The sequence below is a fragment of the Apium graveolens genome, chromosome 3 (genome assembly GCF_009905375.1).
Source record: "Apium graveolens cultivar Ventura chromosome 3, ASM990537v1, whole genome shotgun sequence".
Lineage (NCBI taxonomy): Eukaryota > Viridiplantae > Streptophyta > Magnoliopsida > Apiales > Apiaceae > Apium > Apium graveolens.
Window position 1 is genome coordinate 49,725,263 of NC_133649.1, and position 18,893 is coordinate 49,744,155.

The window sequence follows — 18,893 nt, forward strand, 5'->3', positions numbered from 1 at the left end:
TTTAGCGATGATTTAACAATTAATATTTAACTGGAATTATTTTAAAATTATAGAAAAAGACTTAAACGAATTTTATATTCAAAATTATATTCACTGTAGAATCGTATATATACTTTATTTTAATCAGTTAAACATATTTTTTGTATTCGAATAAAATTTCTTGAACGACCATATATGCTTTTTAATATTACATTTATTGATTATCAACTACATACTTTAGTATCTAATGATAAATTCAGTCCTCGACCCGAGCGGAAGTGCGATGTGTCGCATTTCCCAAGTTCACCCATTAATCTCACTATATAACTTGTATATATTCAATTATATACATAATTAATAATTATCAACACTTTGATTATAAACTCATCTTATTGAAGATTTCAACTAGCGAGGATGAACTAAAATTAATGATATTTTTCATTAGTTAGGAAACTAATATTGATTTCAAAAATAGTAATATGTATTGTTTTAGTTATTTTAGTTGAAATAGGATTTATTACATAATATCTGCATGTACACACTATTAATTTAATTTAAATTATTTTTTATTTATTTTTTAATATATTCAATTTTTGATTCGAGTAATTTATTTCAAAATACTCTCCAATTAATCCAAGTAACCGCGTGCGTACGCTCATCGTGTTCAACTAAATTTCAACTTTTAGAACACTAATTCTATTTTAACTTTATTATTTGTCATAAACTCTTATCATCATTTAACATGAGATTCGTGATTCAATTATATTTTAGGGTTTGAGGTGTCCTCTAGCCTTTGGTATTAACCATCAGATTTTTTACCCCGTGCTTAAGCTCTTGTTTATAAATTTATTATTTTAATATTATTAAATTTTAATTTTATTTTAGTTTTTTAAAATAAAATTATTAATGTAACATACAAAATATTGTTTATTATATATAAATATTGTATTGACATGATTTAAAATTTAATTTTTTTTATTATTTAGTATGTTTAGAATTGATTGTTGTTATTGGTATCGAAACTCAACCTTTGATAATACTTTAAAATTATCGTTTTTACTCATATTATATATAGGACATAATTAGGATATCTATTCTATGTATAATATTTTAAAAGATAATTTGAAACTCTCTATTTTATAAATTCGAATACATCTATTTAAAATTTGTTTAAAAAATTTAAATCTCCTTTTCTTTGTGAATTATGATAACTTATTAACTTTTAAATCCCAAGCTATCTCATTTATAACTTATGATATCAATGCTGCTTTAAATATATTGAAAGATATTTTAATTATTATTATTAACAATCCTATAATAGAATAATATTAATATTTCAAATTAGATTTAAATAAGTGTTTGATTAATTTCGAATCCTAGACCATTGGTAGTACTTTATTTTTTTTTATATAATATGATAGGATATAATAGTATGATTCCATGGTATTAGAGTTCAGAGAGTTCAGGGTGACGGGAGGAATGAAGTTCAACTCACGGTCATCCCAACATTTTTCACAATTTATTACATAAACGGAAAGTAAAGTTATGCCCTAAAGATGGGTGTCCGTGATTCTTCAACCTATAAATGATCTTTCGAATGAGCAAAACTGTTAGAATAATAAGATCGTAAAAATCCCGTGATCCACTCGAAAGAGCAGGATTGTTAGATACTAAAATAGTATCGCCGCCTAACACTTCGAGATTTTAAAGTAATTGATTTTTTAACCGAATCCAAAATTCAAAATTTAAACAATGCTATTGATAAATCCGGTATGCGGGCTGTTTCTTTCGACGCCGCACCTGTAACCTTGTAACGGTTGTGGTGTAGCTATTGTGGGGTTGCTGCAAAACAACATCGGAAGGCGGGTTTGAGTGCCGCGACACCTCCAATGTGAGAGTAATAACTCACTTTGGGGAAGATGGAGATAGATAGAAATGCAAGGCGGTTGTGTGTGTAATGAGTGTTTATGAGAGTGATTAACCCCAAGATCTCCTCTCCTTGGGCTATTTATAGCACAAAGGTAGGATTTAGAGGTTGATATCTTTAAATCGTAGTCGTTGGTTCCGGGAGCGGAGAACACATAACTGGGATGGATGCCTTACACTTGTCAGGATGAGAATGACGTAGGAATGTTTTAAGGATCATCTGACACGTGTCCCTTTTATTTTCATGATTGATCAATGACATTTATTCATATCACGTATTTAGTCATGTGATGCCTCACCTGCTGAAGTTTTTAAAAATTGGACGGTAAAAAATTACCGGTCCGGACTAAAGGTGAACGGGACGGGATGGCTCTAGGAAGAACAAGATGTACTATCAAGTATCAACCATGTTCTTGAGGGGTCGCCAAAGTTGCGATATATAATAGAAAAAAATTATTGAAGAATTATAATCTGGCTGCAGGATAAAAGATGGAAACACAACGTCTCTTCGTCAGCTCACAACCTTTGAATTTCGTACGTACTAGCTTTGGCCGAAAAGAATAGGTTCTTTTTAGATGTATATAAATAGTAATTTTTCATTCCCCGATATACTAATGGGTGGGTGGAGAATTATAGCTGATGACCTAATTAGGGCGGTGTCCTCCTGTATAACCAGGCATGCATTATCCAAGTTAACCAAATTATATATTAGTCAAACAATACAAGTCAAGCAAATAAAAATATATTACTCTTTGAAATAATTTCACTGACTGTACTTCAAAATCCGAGCACATTACCTAGGTTAAGCAAACTCAATTTCTACATCTTGCAGGGTGCTATTAGCGAGGTTCGACCTTTTTATATACATTGTTATTCCTCTAAATTTGTTTAGGACTATGGTTAATGATCATGCCCCACAAATTAAATTAGTTCGAACCTGATATAAAAATATATGTTATTGAATTAATGCAACTAACTGAAACCAAGGTCAGGGATATGCACAACAACGATATAATGATGTGTTCTATTCACTTGCAGAATTTATAAATGACTAAAATAACACACCATAGAGATATTATTCTTACAAAATATTTATTGGTATATCATGTTTGGATGTGACAATATGAGCACATAAAAAAATAGCACTTTATTGTTTTATAAAAACAGAAAAAGATAGAATGGGAAGGCCATGAGAACTCGGAGAGCCAATCTAGCTCTTTATAGATAATGGGCGGCTGGCGGAGATGGAAGAGAGATGAAAAGAAGAATATATGAATTATCCAAATCTCTGTCAAAAATCTAAGAGAAGCTTCAAGTGGCCTTTACGAGGATAAACGTTAATTATCAGTGGCTGCATTATCTTGTATATAATTGACAGTTTTATGCAAACGTTAAGGTACATTCTTTCTTTGATTAAAATGTCCACAATCTTGTAGAAGAGTTACCTTGATTATTTTTGGTTTCGCTGTTGTTTCGTTTTAGTTTGTTGCCAAGCTATATAAAAAGTTGTGGCTCAAACAGTTTCCATCATCAATTAGGTCATTGGTACGTAATAATTAAGTTAGGTAAATATTATTGGGAAGCGCAAACTTTTTTTTTACGAAATTTTTCTTTTTCATTTACTGGGAAAAATAATAATAATATATATATAACTGTCTCTACCTTCACAATAAAAAATTTTGAATAGGTCCGTAAGGTTTGACTTAGTTAGTTAAATATGGAATAACTATGCTCTTGGTTACATGTTCGAATTTCACGGTAGGATAATTTAAGAGTCATAGCATGTCGCTCAAATATGGTTTACGTTGATTCACGTGATTTGCAGATTATTGCGTGAGCACGTAGGCCGGGTTTACTTTGCGCATCTAAAGGTAGCAGTTGCGGATTAATTATGATAAAGAATATATTTCTTGAATAGATATATATAAGGGTTAATTCAATAATTTTACACTCTTTTTAATCTAAAAATATAAAAAAGAATATTACGAAAATAACATTTCTTCTAAGTTAAATGAGAACACCTACTTGATTAGTCATTTAATTTGTTTACGGAGAAAAAAAACTTTTTTCGTTTTCTGAGCAAAAAAAATTTGTAAAAATATAAACCTATCCCTACCTTCACAATAAATATTTCTTGAATACATTAACACTAGGGTAATTTGATAATTTTACACTCTTTTTACTCTGAAAATAAATTAAAGAATGTTATGAAAATAACATTTTTTATAAGTTAAATGAGAACACATACTTAATCAAAATAGTTACAGATGATTAAAATGCTAATTAAAATATGGTTGAACATATGATTGTAAGTAGGGGTGAGCGCGGTGCGGTTTTTTCCTCAAACCGCAAACCAAACCGCACATGCGGTTTGATCAAATTTCCAAACCGCAGCGTGTAACCTCAAAAACCGCATAAACCACACCACAAAATGCGGTGCGGTGTGGTGCGGTTCACTGCGGTTTATATATTATAAGTTGGAAAATTTTAAATAAATACAAAACTTAAATTTAATTAAATTTTCGAATCATATAACAAAGTCGCCAATATTCTTCAATAATACAAATTAGAAATTCCCCACTGTAAAGTTTAACGTAGAAGTTTAGCTCAACAATTAAATGAGTTCACTATTAAATATGTGGCTTTGTACCATGTGTCTCATTATTTTTGAAGAAATATTAATAGGATGATTACCACGCAACAATTGGTCTTGCAGAAACAATATGATCACTAAACAAGCACTCCTAATATGTTAAATGGAATCATGAAATATAAGTATTATATATATATATTAAATATTGCGGTGCGATGCGGTTTGAACCGCATTTCAGAAATTTAAAACCACAACTCGCACCGCACCGCGCGGTTTATTAAAAATTCAAACCGCAACTGCACCACGAAAATTAAAAACTGCATTTTGCGGTGCGGATTAGTGCGGTGTGGGCGGTTTGTGCGGTTTTCTGCTCACCCCTAATTGTAAGTGTGATTAATTAGGATGAAATAACGACATCAATGTTTTGATTTTGTACCGTGATTCTGCATATTATTGAAATACATATTTTAGAAATTATGTATGTATTCTTAAAAAAACAATTATGTATGTAATAATGTTTTACAAAAACACCTAAAACTTTTAAATCTTATTTAGAACATGAAATTATAGCTTAAAAGTCTTCAAACAAAAAGCAGATTAATACCACACTATTCGTCTCAAAAGTGACGAATTCCTTTCTACCTACATCAGTAATGATTTTACCCAGATTATACTATCTGTTAAGTACTCCCTCGTCTCCCTGCATCTCATTAATTTCGAAACGTTTACTATTTACATGTATTTCAAGATTTTTATAAAATATAGTTTCGTAAAATTTTTTATTGAATAAAAGTTTAAATATAAAATTTTATACATAAAAAAGTTTAAAAATAATAATAAAATAACACTTTAAGGAGCATTAAAAATCGTGTCATGTAGAGAATTCAAAGAATACATAAATATCGTTTTGCAAGATTCACTGCAATAACAATGATTAGATTCAAAGAACAGTTAAACCTACAACACTAGTGGAGGATCTTCCATACTTTGCTTGCCGTATTTTACCTATTAATTAATGAATAAAAGGCATTGTTAAAGATATATTACAGGCAGTTGATATGCTTTAGCACTTACATGACATCGATCATTACACGCATTTATCCCTCCAGCTGCATCGTTTCATAAACAAATGATTAGATTCAAAGAACAGTACTTAAACCTCGATTTTAGTAGATGTAAAGAATCTATGGATTCATGGAGCATAAAGAAGAAGATGCATTCTAAAGAAGAAAATAACTAGCTAATTTATTAACAAATTTTTTACCATGGCCATGTGCACACAGTAATTACAAAAATTTATAAGTTTAACTAATTGTAATTGGTTTCTATTTTTTTAATACTAATGGACCCCGAATGCACATAAATTACATCAATCAAAATAGTTCAAATTTATGAATTTCCGTGATTACTGTGAGCTCACAGGGACATGGTATAAAAACCGATTTATTAAACTTGATCTAATGAGTGGATGACCTCGGTATTTATACAACAATGTTTTGTGCAGAATTAGTTACAAAAACAAGGCCTTACTTGGCTACAAGGAACTTGGAGCTTTGACTTTGGATATAACAGTTGTATTGACTTATATATGTTATTCGCCCCGCTTTGAATTGTCATGACTTTTACAGTAAAATCTGTAGAATTTGTATCATTTAATCTGTAGAATTTGTATCATTTGCCCGTCCACAAAGTGTAGCCACCATGGTAAAAGGTACATCAAAAAATGTGTTATATCGTGATTTTTGGACATGACGGGATAGGTTTAAGGAATGAATGAGAAGCACTGCAGGTGACGAGTCTAGACGGTAGAGGTAAAAAGGTGACTTGGACACCAACGAAAGATGACAGTAACAGTCGAAGAAACCACAAGACCAGGTCAAGCTGCAGTCCGAGTCCAAAGGAAAAATACTCAGGCATTACTGTAACCATAACAACCATAGTTCGAAGAGGAGAAGAATGAGGAGAAGTTGGAGAGAAATAAGAAAGAGATAAGAAACATCAATTAGAAGAGAGGAAATGGATAACTACACTACTAGAAAAAACACCATCGATTAAAAATCGATGTCTATGTAAAAAATGTATGATATTTTCGCGACTGATGTTAAATGTATTTATCATAGACATCGATTTTTATATGATGTCTAAGATAGACTTTCACAACGGTTCTGGAAAATAATTTATCAACTCACATTGACCAATTTTAAATTTCAATACTAATAAAAGGATTTTCCACTGCTTTTAGACCCCAGATTGAAAAACAGTAATAAACTCAGAATGATCAGAGAGAGGGGCTTTCCCCAACTTATAAAACCTCGAAAAACAGAGCAATAAAAAAACTCAGAATCATTGAATAAAAACATCTATAAAGCAAAAACAAACAACAAAGATATATTAATATTAAAAAATATTAATATTAACAAAAACAAAGATGCATAATCGAATGTGTCGAAAAAAAATGACATAAAAAAAGACTTATAATTAAGCAAGAGTATTAAAACCCTTTGACTACTTTATAAACATAGAGATTCACAAACAACAAGAGTAAGTCATGAATACTGATATTTGCTTCAAAAAACAAGAAAATACCATGAGTCTAGAAGATTTGAGATGAGTAATGATGTTTCAAAACCTGTTGAACAACCCAATAAAAAGTAAGTACACAGAAAACCCAATCTTGATAAAGAAAATAAAACACAATTGAACAAACTAATCCAAGACGTGTCGAGAAATTAGGGTTTCACCCAACAGGAGTTTGATTAATTGAAGATCTACAATTTAGGGTTTAATTGGAATCCTAATTACTTGCAATATGAGATGATGATATAAATTAGGGTTAACTATGGAAATATGGTAAGAGAGATAGAGATATGAAAGAGAACGAGAAAGAGAGAGGGAGAGAGACAGATGAGAGAGAACGAGAAAGAGAGAGATGAGAAAGAGAGAGATACGGGAGAGGAAGAGAGCTGGGAGAGAGTGTTGGGGAAATAAATTTGGAAATAAAGGGGGGAATTATTTTTGTTGTTAAGGGGGAAACATTTAGAAAATAATGGGGGAAGGAAGTATACGCGTGTTTTTTTTTAATTTTTTGAAACTAATCATTAACAACGGTTGTAGTTTCAAACCGATGTTTAAAATAATTTGACAACTGTTATTCTATAAACCGATGTCTAATTCACGTTTTTCATATTTTTAAAATTACTATTGACAACGGTTATTTTATCGATCGATGTCTAATACACGCAGTAACATCGTTTTAAAAATAACCGATGTCTAAAAGAACTTTAACATCGGTCGTCTAAGCAACCGATGTCTAAGGACCGATATTTATTGACAGAATTCTAGTAGTGTTATGGGAAGAAAAAAGACACATGAGGCATATATACGAAAAGAACAACATCAATCAATATCCTACAACAACTTACACGAACACAAAAACTCGAGCTTGTCCTCTATATCCGAGAGCACATCTTGCATTACACACAAACACATCAACCAAGTACAAAGCATACAAACATTGTAATAATAATAGATCAATTCGATGTATCATATGAAATACCTTGTAATCGTCCTCAAATATCTAGTGAAATACATTTAGGTTGGGTAACCAATCTCACCCGCAGTTTTTTCCATTTACTGGTTTTCTGCGTTAACAATTTCTTGTGTCATTTCTATTTACATTGTTCTTAGTTTAGTCCAAATTACTCAAGTAACTAAATCAACCAAACTTAGCATTTAACCAATTAAAAATTTCTAAAAAACAATTGGCGCCGTTTGTGGGAATCTTGCTAAGAATTTGGTTGTTACATTACGACGACGAGCGACAATTTGGAGGAACAAGTTATTAATCAAGGAGTTGAGGTCGATAGCAACAAAGAGATGGCAGCAATGTTAAAAAGATTATAAGAGGAGATGGAGAAGATATGCTCCGAAAATGAAAAACTGAAGAAAGAATTATCTACGGCCATATCCAGGACCAAAACAGAAACAAAAAAGATGATCCCAAGTGTAGTTAAACGTCTGGACATAGATGATGTAGAGGAATGGGATCAACATGAAGGGCCGACAAATGGGATTGATGATATTATTGAGATAAAGGATGTAGAGAATGTACCAAATAACGATGATGACATAGACAAGCAATGTGATGAGCAATGATATTATGATCGGGATGATCGACAAGGAGATACTGATAGAAGAAGGTCACGCCACGGGAGTACGAGATCTCGAAACCAAATTGCGGAGGAATTCAAAAAAGAACTTAAAGAAGTAAGGGATTTAATTGAAAGAATCCATGGCATTCCAAAGCCATTGGAGAAGGCGACTCTCACAAGCTATGCTGACTCACCCTTTCATGACAATATCGCTCTAGTTGAAATACCAAAATGATTCACGTTACCACAAATGAGGCCATACGACGGCACCAGCGACCTATTGGAACATATTACACAATATAAACAACGAATGTTCACAGTGCCCATTACGCGTGACCTGAATGAAGCTTGTATGTGCAAAGATTTTGGTTCTACACTATTAGGACCAATCTTGCAATGGTTCGTGAATCTCCCACATGGGAGAATCAAGACGTTTGTCGACCTGGTAGATGCATTTAACATGCAATTTTCTAGTAGGTAGAGTGTTTGAGAAAACCACCAGTGACTTATACAAGGTTGTGCAACGATATAGAGAGCCATTGTGTGAATACTTGACACGGTTCAACAGAGAGAAAGTTACCATTACCAACTATAATGTCGCCATAGCTATTGAAGCATTCAGAAGGGGATTAGAACGAGAATCTCCACTGTACGAAGAATTAACAAAGTATCCTTGTAGAACAATGGATGATGTGCAAGCCAAAGCTATGGCACAAGTGAGGTTGGAAGAAGACATGATGGAGGATAACAAGAAACATTATAAGCCATCAAGAAATATTACGACACCAAGATCTAGGGAATACAAACCATATGCAAGGCCTTCCATAGATGAAGTATATGTCAACTCGACACGGGAACGTAATGATTGAAAAAAGGAGGAACGCAATGACTGGAGAAAAGACCCCAATCTGCCACCAACTTATGACAGCTACGGCTTCACAATAACACCTTCATCCATGATGAAGGAGTTCACCAAGCTGGGAGATGTGGTCAAATGGCCAGTAAAGAGTAACAATCCTAAGGCAAACCCAGATTCCAAGTTATGGTGTAACTATCATGGAAATTATGGACATAAAGCCTATGACTGTCTAGCCTTATGAAAGGAATTACAGTTTTTAACCAAGAAAGGATATCCAATAGAGTTCATGACATCAAAAAGGCAGTTTATGTCAGGAGAGATGGGTCACCCAAGAGAGACAATGTGACACCAATGAGGCAACCACCACCACCACATCACAAAGTAATTAACTTCATTGTGGGTGGTTCTGAAGTGTGTGGATGTATGTACTCATAAGCTAAAAGGGCGGCTAGAGAAATAGATGTACGAGTTACCCAAGTTGGAGTTGATAGCAGCACTTTACCACCCCTAATGTTCGACGAATCGGACAAAAGAAACATATAAGAACCATAACAAGATGGGCATGTCATCTCACTCCTCATGGGGAATTGCTTGATCAAGAGAATACTAGTTGACAACGGGAGCGCTTCCAACATCATGATGTTAAGCACGCTGAAACAAATGGGTTTGGAAAAAAGTGACATGATTAAGAAATCAACAACGTTGGTGGGATTTAGTGGAGAAACCAAATGTACATTAGGTGAAATTACATTGCCTACATATGCACAAGGAGTAAATATTTTAGAAAAATTCTTCATAATAGATGTCGATTTGACATACAACATAATTATGGGAAGGCTTTGGATTCATAATTTGAAAGTTGTACCATCGACATATCATCAAGTTCTCAAATTCCCAACACCATGAAGAGCTCAGGAGATATAGGAGGATCAAGATATGGCACGTGAATGTTACAAAACGTGTCTGAAACCAACTGTCCAACATCATGGGAATGAGACGCCTGTAGCTACGGTCACGGGACCTGAACGGTTAGCTGAAGTTCGACCTAAAGATATGAGACAAGAAGGTACTAATAGGAGAAGATCTCTCCCTAACAATTGAGGCAAACTTGGTAAGTTTCTTGACCACAAGATTGGACACATTTGCATGGGAGCATGAAGACATAACGGGGATAGATCCAAGTGTCATCACGCATAAGTTAAACGTCAATCCCAGCTACACACCTGTTCAACAAAAGTGAAAGAAATTCGCAGCGGAAAGAAACAAGATAATTAATGACGAGGTGGAAAGGCTCATGAAGGCTGGAATCATTAAAGAAGTTGATTATCCTGAATGGCTAGCAAACTTCATGATAGTACAGAAAAAGAACGGGAAATGGAGGGTTTGTGTCGACTACACAGAGCTGAACAAAGCTTGTCCCAAAGACCCATATCCACTACCTCACATTGACACCATGGTGGACTCAACGGATGGACATGAATTGCTGACGTTCTTGGATGCGTCGAGTGGTTTTAATAAAATTCAAATGGAGTCGTCTGACTGTGAGAAGAGTGCATTCATAATGGATAGGGGATATACTGCTACTTGGCCATGCCCTATAAATTACGTAATGCCGGGACACCATTTCAAAGGCTTCTCAACAAAATGTTCAAGGACCAAATAGATCAGACAATGGAAGTCTACCTTGACGACATGGTTGTCAAGTCTGTTGACGCCAAGAATCATGTATGTGATCTTCAAGAGGTGTTTGACATATTAAGGTCATACAACATGAAGCTGAATCCATCTAAGTGTAATTTTGTTGTGCCATCAAGAAAGTTTCTCGGGCATATGGTGACCAGGAGAGGAATTGAGGTGATTCCATAATAAATCAAAGCGATTTTTGAATTAAAAAGCCCAGCGAATATCAAGGATGTCCAGAAGTTGACGGGAAGGGTTGTGGCCTTGAATAGGTTTATTTCACGATCGTCTGACAGATGTAAACTTTTTTACGATGTGTTAAGAAAGAAAAAAGGATTTTTTATGGACGGACAAACACGAAGCTGCCTTGAATGATTTGAAACGCTATCTCACTACACCGCCACTCCTGTCCAAGCCCCTTCAAGGTGAAGACCTTTTTGTCTACTTATCTGTAACTGATCACGCAGTAAGTGGAGTGCTTGTGAAAGAAAGTGAAGGTGTCCAGTCACCTGTATACTATGTCAGTAAAAGCTTGGTAGATGTGGAAAAAAGGTACACATCTCTCAAAAAATTAGTACTCGCATTAGCTATGACTTCCACTAAATTGAGGCATTATTTTGAATCACACAAAATACATGTCATGACAAACTTTCCTTTGAGAAATATCTTGAGTAAACCCGACTTGACGGGGAAGATGGCAAACTGGGCAATATATCTGAGCACCTACGACATCATGTATGATGTCAGGACGGCTATAAAATCACATGCCTTAGCCGATGTTTTTGGCTGATTTTAGTCCAAGCCAAATGACGACAGTTGAGCAGGAATTCCAACAAGCCTTTTCCAGAATAGATACGAAGCCATGGACTCTAGATACATGGAGCCTCAAATATAAATGGAACGGGATTGGGGCTTGTCCTCAAATCACCATAGGGGGATATGATAGCACAATCAATATGTTATGACTTTAAAGCTACAAATAATGAGGCTGAGTACGAGGCACTGATTATGGGACTCACGATTGCTATGGATATGAAAATCAGGAGCATTGATGCCAATTGTGATTCACTGTTAATCGTTAATCACATCAAGGGATCCTCTGAAGCCAAAGATCCCAAGATGGTCACGTATCTGGACATCACCAAAATATTGACGAATTACTTTGACAACTTCAGCATACAACAAGTTCCAAGAGAGAATAATGTACAAGCCGATGCATTAGCCGGTTTAGGAGCTGTCTCTAAGGGTCTTGACTTGAACAACATCCCATTGGTCCATATCATGAAGCCGACTATTGAAAGATTGGTTCATGATATAGAAGTGATGACTTTTGATCGATATGATGACAGTATCAGTGAATACGTGGAAAACTGGATTAAGGTATACAATAATTACTTATAGCTTGGTGTGAAACCAGACAACAACAATGAAGCTAGGACCCTTAGGATGAAAGCTTCAAGGTTCACAATCATAGATGACGAGCTGTTCAAGAAATTTTCTACGGGGTTGCTTCAAAGGTGCTTGAGAAAGCACGAAGCTGACATGGTATTAAGAGATGCACATGAAGGAGAGTGTGGAAATCATACCAATGGAAGAAATATCTCATCAAAGATTCTACGTTTGGGTTATTATTGGCCGACGCTAAGACATGATGCTCTAGATTACATAAAGAGATGTGACGTCTTTCAGAGACATGCACCCATCATACAACAACCATCTGAGCACCTTAATATGTCTATCCCTTCTTGGCCATTCATGAAATGGGGGATGAACATTGTGGGGAAGATGCCACCTGCACCCGAGCAAAAGGTATTCATGCTAGCCGTGACAGGTTACTTCTCAAAATAGATCGAGGCAGAAGCATTTAAGCAGGTTACGTCAAAAGAAGTGATATCGTTTATGAAGAGAAACATTCTATGCAAGTTTGGTGTTCCATCTGAGATTTTTTATGAAAATGGGTCTCAATTCATTAGTGACATGACAGAAGCATTTTGCAAACGTTGGAACATCAACTTGATTAAGTCGACACCAAGATACCCTCGTGCCAATAGATAGGCTGAATCGAGTAACAAGATTATAATCAACAATATTAAAAGGAAACTGACATCATGCAAAGATAAGTGGGCTGAAGAATTGCCTTGGGTGTTATGGTCAGATAGGACGACTCCTAAGATGTCAACGTATAGCCTAGTCTATGGCACTAAAGTTGTCTTACCAACTGAAATCATGATGCCAACAGCCAGGTACAGACTCTTAACGACCAACATGAATAAAATAGAATTGGCACACGACAAAGATACCGTAGATGAACTACGAGAGATGGAAAATATTCGTTTGGTTTCTTATCAACAAAGGGTGGCTAACATGTTCAACAAACGTGTTAATGTGAGAGCTTTCCGTGTTGGTGACTTAATAGTAAGAAAGACTTTCCAAAATACTGTGGACGTGATGACAGGGAAATTCGCTGACACATGGGAAGGTGCTTACTTCATTGATGCGGTCGTTGGACGTGGGGCTTACCGGTTGTCAAGCATGGACGGCACCCAAGTACCAAGAAAATGGAATACTTTGCATTTGAATCTTTATCATGTGTAAAGTTTCTTATCGTATCTTTTAGAATTCAGTTCTTAGAAATCCTTGATTAATAAGTCACTAGGACATAGTTAATTACCGTTGTTTACTTACGTGTGATGACGTTGTTTGATTATCGTCGTCCTTTGTTTATGACGTTTTGTTTAAGAAAGCTTGATTCCATGTTCATGTTCCCCACTTGTTGTGATTTATATCATGAACTACATTGCTATGCAAATAAGTTTTTTGATTATGCTTGTTTACTAAATTTATTTACGCAAGTTCACTTTGTCAAAATTATATCAATGATAATATTATACGCCAATATATGTTGAACAAATATGTGAATTACAAATGTAAGGGCTCATCACCCGACTACAATTGTGCTACTTCAAAAATGAACGTAATTGACATGAACATCATGTCACGTCTATTATAGCAACAAGTAACATTATTACACATTCACATAATCCTTTGAATTAATATAAAAATAAACTTGGTGAGTTTCAAGAGGGAACAAGGCCTCTTAACCACTCTACGAATGCATGCACCGACGTATGTTGACGAATCAAATAAAGTACTTTGACAATGAATCAAACAAAATACATTTATGATTAGTGTTATATTTAGAAACATAAATCGACTTGAAAAAATACATGATAACGATAAAGGAAAAACTTTATTTTGACTATGCAGATTAGACATCCATTTAGACAATATAACTCATCTGGATGTATTAGTTTCCTAAGAGTTGTCTAGAATAACTCTACCTCATAAGGTGGATAACAACATAACAATCGACATATATAACGAATGTATACAAAGTACTATCAAAGTATGTGACATATTACAATGATGACGACTACATTCAACGTGGTGAAATACGTTCAAGAACAAAAATAGGAATACGAAATACAATAATAACAGAAATATGATTCAAAAGCAACAAACTTAGCATTGCATCAAAGGTCCACATAGAAAACCGCCATAAAGAAAATCACGATCCCCAGCTTTAAAAGGGAAATAGGGATCTATTGTAGCAAAACCAAAATAAAGTACGAGACATGAAAGCAAAAAAAGTTCATGGAAGAAACAAAATATCAATATTTGATTACTTCTCTTCGGGAATGTCATCCTTAGGGGATTTCATCTCCACGTCATCATCTAGGGTATCAAACTCCTCCAGTGGGAAAGCATCATCAGGAAACTCTTTATTGTAAATCTTGACAGTTTCAAGCACGTCCTAGGACCTCCGCTCTCCCCTATGATTCTATAGCATGGTGTCAACCCTAGTCCTCATGATTTGTTAATGGACAATTTTATCAGCTTTGGAACGCAATTTATGCTCGATAGATTGTACCTTAGTGGCAAATTCATCAAATTCCTTCTGAAGGTCATTCATAGCAGCTAGCCTGTCTTTGGAAAGATCTTCCACAACTCCCAACTTCTTAACACAAGATTTATGCTCCGCCTTGAGTTCTTTAGCCATTTGCATCTTATGTTTGTAAACCTCATGAGCGACCAAAATGCTTTGGAGTGCCTGTATAAAGTAAAAAGATACACATGTTAGGGAAGAACAACAGTAGATGTTATACAACAAATGAAGAAGAGGGGAATTTATATATATACAAAAGCTCAACGTACATGGAAAGAATAACCAGCAGCATTGTTAAGAATATCTTCGAGCTCTTTGGCAGAAAGCTCTTCCATTGATTGAGAGAGTATCATGTCATCGAGCATATGGGCAAAAGTGCTCGGACTGGCGTGGACAACATACCAAAAAGAGATATGTCAAGAAAGAAATAATACGACATATACCTTTGGCGTACATCCGTCCAGAACTCATCTCAATGTCTTGATCACTTTTAGGGCTCTCAAGAGTCTTAGAAGACAGACTTTGGATCGATTGAGATGGCTTAGTAATAGTAGAAATAACTAACTTACCCCTGGTCCTATGGCACAGTCTTGAATCCAGACCTTTTTTAAGCAACAATTTCACTCTTCAATTATGATTTCTTCATATTAGCAATAAATTCATCTACGTTAACTTTCCCGGCATTTCGAATAGGGCGACCAAGGCAATTAGGCCACAGTCTCTCAGAAACTGGTAGAGCCCGAATCTTATCAACAATAAATTTTATTGCCTCATCACTTTCATCGAACTCAAATCACAATCTATGGGTGATAACGACATATTAACATTAATTCACTATAAACTATATTTACAGCAAAATATACAAAATTACAACACTATGAAGGAACAATGACATGACAATAAAAAAAATATAAGTCAATCAAGTGCGACAAATGCTAAGTGATAGATAATAGTGTACAAAAGAGAATATGACAAGGAGTTTACCTGTGTTACTCCAGTGTTCAAGCAGATAATCGACGTCTTCACCCAATGTCCTCTTCTCAGCAAAGACGTAATCCTTCTTCCGGTTCCTATCATTAATTGTGTCGTTGTTGAGGATTAAAGTGTCCTCAATGTCCTTATTTGTAAAACCGATCCTACATTTACTAAACTTCTTGAGGCTGTAGGAGTTCTTCACAACCTCCACATCAATATTCAAACCATGTTTCTCTTCGATGGCGTCAGGACATGCCAAAACCCTGCATGCAAAGGGCATAAGTTGTCCAGGAGACACTTTTAAAGTACTTAACACACCATTGATGAATTTGGAAAATGGAAAAGTGAGTCCAATATCAAAGGGGTAAAAGTATAAACACACCCAACATTTTTTATACGAATCAGCCCGAATAGTCGAATCAGGAACGATGATGTCAGCATTGGTATGAAAGCTTAGTTTCATCTCTTCAAATCGATCAACTTTTATGAGGCTGGGATGACTGTCACGAGCTTCAAGGATATTAGTCATGACCCATTCAGGGTTTTCAGTCGATGCTTTGGGGGATTCGTTGTTGTGACTCTCAGAGCTACGGGTAGATTTTTTCGCCATCAATAGAGAGAGAGTAAAAGAGATTTGATTTTCTGAGAAGGTTGGAGAAAGAGTCGAAGAGGTGTGATGAATAATGAAATATGGAGAGATTTGAGGAGTGTATATAGGGAATAGAAGGAGTTGTAGATAAGCCTTGGAAAGAGTTTCTTGATAAGTGAATAGATTATGCATGTATATCATAAAGTTGTCCACTCGTTTATCAAGGGAAGATGAATGATTTGACTATACACGGTATATGATTCACATTTGCACACGCAACTGATCAACAATATGATTGAAGATTTTTTTAATTAAATTATTAAATTGACAAAATCTGGGGCTATTATTATATCGTGATTTTTGGACATGACGGAATAGGCTAAAGGAATGAGCGAGAAGCACTGCAGGTGACGAGTCTAGACGGGAGAGGTAAAAAGGCGACTTGGACACCAATGAAAGATGATAGTAACAGTTGAAGAAACCACAAGACCAGGTCAAGCTGCAGTTCGAGTCTAAAGGAGAAATACTTGAGCATTACTGTAGCCATAACAACCATAGCTCGAAGAGGAGAAGAATGAGGAGAAGTTGGAGAGAAATAAGGAAGAGATAAAAAAAATAATTGGAAGAGAAGAAAGGGATAACTACGGGAAGAAAAAATACACATGAGGCATATATACAAAGAGAACAACATCAATCAATATCCTACAACAATTCACACGAACACAAAAACTAGAGCTGATCCTCTACATGAGAGAGCACAACTTGCATTACACACAATCACATCAACCAAAAACAAAGCATACAAACATTGTAATAATAATAGATCAATTCGATGTATCATATGGAATACCTTATAATCGTCCTCAAATCTCTAGTGAAACACATTTAGGTTGGGTAACCAATCCCACCCGTGGTTTTTCCCATTTACGTGTTTTTCGCGTCAACAATTTCTTGTGTCATTTCTATCTATATTATTCTTAGTTTTTGTCCAAATTACTCAAGTAACTAAATCAACCAAACTTAGCATTTAACTGATCAATTTTGGTAAAAACAAAATGTAAGATCTAACTTGGAAAAACACAGCCAATGAGGAACCTTTCCAAGTCCCTTTGTAAGAAGATCTGCCAAGTTATCTTTAGAAGCTATCTGATTCACCGTAATCAATCCTGATGCTATTTGCTCATTAAAAAAGTGAACATCTAGTCCAATATACTTAGTACGAGCATGATAAATTGGATTAGTTGTGAGATCAACAGCTGCCTTATTATAACAAAACTTATTATCACAAAATAACGAAGTGTTCTGTACTGGAACTGTGAGTTCGGCAAGAAGATTTTGCAGCCATAACAACTTACAAGAAGAGTCAGCCAATACTCGATATTCCGCCTCTGCAGAACTGCGAGAAGTCATATTTTGTTTCTTAGCACGCCATGAAATGGCAACTGGCCCTAATAAGAAACAATATCCTCCTACAGACCTTCCGTCAACTGCATCTCCGGCCCAATCATTGTTACTATTTTCCTTAAAATTTTGTGAATTCTTATAAGGAAATAACAAACCATGGCCAGAAGTGTGTTTAAGATATCGAAGAACTCGTTTGACAACTTCAAAATGAGCAGTATGAGGAGCATGTAAAAATAAAACTAAGAGACTACACTGAATAAGCTATATCAAGACGTGAGGAGGTGAGATAAAGCAATTTACCAACCAAAGATCTGTACAATGAAGAATCAGCAAGCAGTTCTCCAGATTGATCATCATCAAATATCATAATGTGATGTGCAATTGGAACGGACAGAGGTTTGCAATCAGACATATAAATACTGATGATAAAAGATCATCGACAAACTTTTGTTGATTCAAGAATATACCCTATTCATTTCTGTGAACTTCAAGTCCTAGATAGTATTTGATAGGACCAAGATCCTTAATGCTAAACTGAACATCCAACATAGTTTTCAAGGACTTAATAGTACGCCTGTTGTTACGGGCAATTAGTATATCATTGACATATACTACAACAGAAATGAAAATTGATCCATAAACATATCTAAATAAGGAGTAATCTAACCTATATTGTTTATATCCAACTTGTAATAGAGAATATGTCAGTTTAGCAAACCACTCACGGGATGCCTGCTTAAAACCATAATTTGATTTGTTTAGATGAAAACCCCAATTTGATTGAGAAGAAT